At 49.6% G+C, this 2,500-nt stretch overlaps 1 protein-coding gene across 1 annotated transcript in view; it reads right to left on the bottom strand.

The window, feature by feature from the left end:
• The window catches only part of LOC134439570 (dedicator of cytokinesis protein 2), a 338,998-nt gene that overhangs the window by 274,682 nt on the left and 61,816 nt on the right, over window positions 1-2,500 (bottom strand). The window lies entirely within an intron of this gene.

Genomic DNA, 2,500 nt, shown 5'->3' on the forward strand with positions numbered 1-2,500 from the left:
CTCCAAACTCCCCGATTGTGGTCACAGCCTTTGAGAGGCACTGCGAAATGTGCTTTGTCATCCTCCACTGTGTTCCGTTAAAAACCACTTTAAAAACCAAAAAAAAAACAATTTTGGGAACAGTATTTTAATGTTCAAAAAAGTACTCTGCGTTCCCGTCAGTGAAGTCTATGTTTTGCGTGCACCCTCGCATGCAAATTGTTTTTTCTGTTTGTGAGACGGAGTGCATGTTTGTGTGAGAGTGAGTGTGCATATAACCAAAGGCTGTGGATGAGCGAGTGAACAGGAGATAGCAAGAACGAGAAAAACAGATAGATGACGTGAGAATAAGAGAGGTAAAACTATGAGAGAATGAGAGGAGACAGCAGGAGAAGAGAAGAGAAGAGAAGAGAAGAGAAGAGAAGAGAAGAGAAGAGAAGAGAAGAGAAGAGAAGAGAAGAGAAGAGAAGGGAAGAGAAGAGAAGAGAAGAAAAGACAAGAGAAGAAAAGAGGAGAGAAGAGAAGAGAATCAAGAGAAGAGAAAAGAAAAGAAGAGAAAGGAAGAGAGACAAAGAAAGGAAGAAAGAAAGAAGAGAGAGGAGCAGACGGCGGATCTGTCCATCTATTGGCACGGCGTCGCATGGCTGTGTCTAATTAAAAGTGTTTATTGTGATCATATGCCACCGTGCTCAGTCACGCAGGCCACTAATCCGTCTTTCGCCACGCACCCCACCCACCTTACTTGCTGTCTGTTTGTCTGGGTGACTCCACACACGCACACAGACAGACAAACAAACAAATACACACGCACACACACACGCACACACACCACAGTTTAAAGGCCATGTCTCTCCATCTGTGTGTCTGGCTGTCTGTCCGCCCCTGCCCAATGTGGCGTTGCATGGTGTGCTCCATCACCAATGCTAATTCAGCAGGGTGCCTCCTCTCCTCTCCCCTCCTCACGTCCCTTCTCCTCGCCCCTCTTTTTAACTCCTCCTCCTCCTCCTCCTCCTGTCTCCTCTCCTCCTCCTTTCTTCTCTTCCCCTCGAATTCAGCAGGGTGCCTCATCTCATCTCTGCCCTCTTCTCTTCTCTTCATCACCACCCTCTCCTCTCTTCTTCTCTCCCCCATCCCTCCCCTCCTCTCCTCTCCCATCCTTCATCACCACCCCCTCCTCTCTTCTACTTCTCTCCCCCATCCCTCCCCTCCTCTCCCATCCTTCATCACCACCCCCTCCTCTCTTCTTCTCTCCCCCATCCCTCCCATCCCCTCCTCTCCCATCCCATCCTTCATCACCACCCCCTCCTCTCTTCTACTTCTCTCCTCCATCCCTCCTCTCCTCTCCCATCCGGTCTCTACCTCCCCCCCTCTCTCTAGTTAATTTAGCGGTGCTAGCTTCTTCTTCATCATCGGCTCCTTATTAGGCCCATTAATGCTGCTGCTCTCAGCTCCTTCTGAGGGCCTCCTGCCAAGGCATCCAGGCAGCCAGGTACTGTGGCACCCCACTTCAGCACCAGGTGAGTGTGGAAGAGTGACAGTGATTAACTGTGCGTGTGTTTGTATGTGTGTAAGAGTGTGTGTATTGTACATGCATGTGCGTGCCCGTGTGTGTGTGTGTGCGTGCCTGTGTGTGTGTGTCTGTCTGTGTGTGTGTTTGTATGTCTGTCTGTCTCTGTATGTGTGTGTGTGTGTGTGTGTGTGTGTGTGTGTGTGTGTGTGTGTGTGTGTGTGTGTGTGTGTGTGTGTGTGCATAAGGATGTGTACATGTATGTGTTTGAGTGCGTGCGTGCGTGCGTGCGTGCGTGCGTGCGTGCGTGCGTGCGTGCGTCAGCTCCTGTTTGAGGGCTGCCTGCCAAAACTCCAGTTCCATTCGTCAGGTAGCGCGACATTGCCACTCAGGCGTTAAGTACCAGGATAAACACACTGTAGATATGCAGAGACACAGACACATGCGGTATGGTGGGGATTACCCAGTGTCACATGGAATGAATGAACGTGGGCGGAACAAATGGAACAGTATGATTGCTGTGACGAGGATGCAAACACGTTAAAGTAAATTATGTTTAAATGCATGTGAAGACATGCGCACACACATATGCACAGTCACGCACGCATGCACAAAAACAACCTGCAACTAACACAATTTGCTTATTACACACATACATTTTTAGTTTTTACACTAAGTGGATGCCATACGTGCCCCATATGTGCATATTACAAGTGCACACACACACACACACACACACACACACACACACACACACACACACGCACATACTTACTGGGAGTGGCGCATGCGTAAGCGTATGATGAATTTGAAGATGTGGGCTCACACACACACTGATGATGATGGGGTTACACGCACGCACGCACGCACTGCACCCATAGTGGTGGCGATATACCCAGGCTCCGCCCTAGCAGTGACGCAAGGCCTTCGGCTCAAAGGCCAAAAGCTTGTTCAGGTAGAGTCTGGACTCCCTACAGCCGGAACTCCACCCACTTTGTCGGGAATCAATAAATT

This window comes from Engraulis encrasicolus, chromosome 23 (assembly GCF_034702125.1).
Source record: "Engraulis encrasicolus isolate BLACKSEA-1 chromosome 23, IST_EnEncr_1.0, whole genome shotgun sequence".
Taxonomy (NCBI): domain Eukaryota; kingdom Metazoa; phylum Chordata; class Actinopteri; order Clupeiformes; family Engraulidae; genus Engraulis; species Engraulis encrasicolus.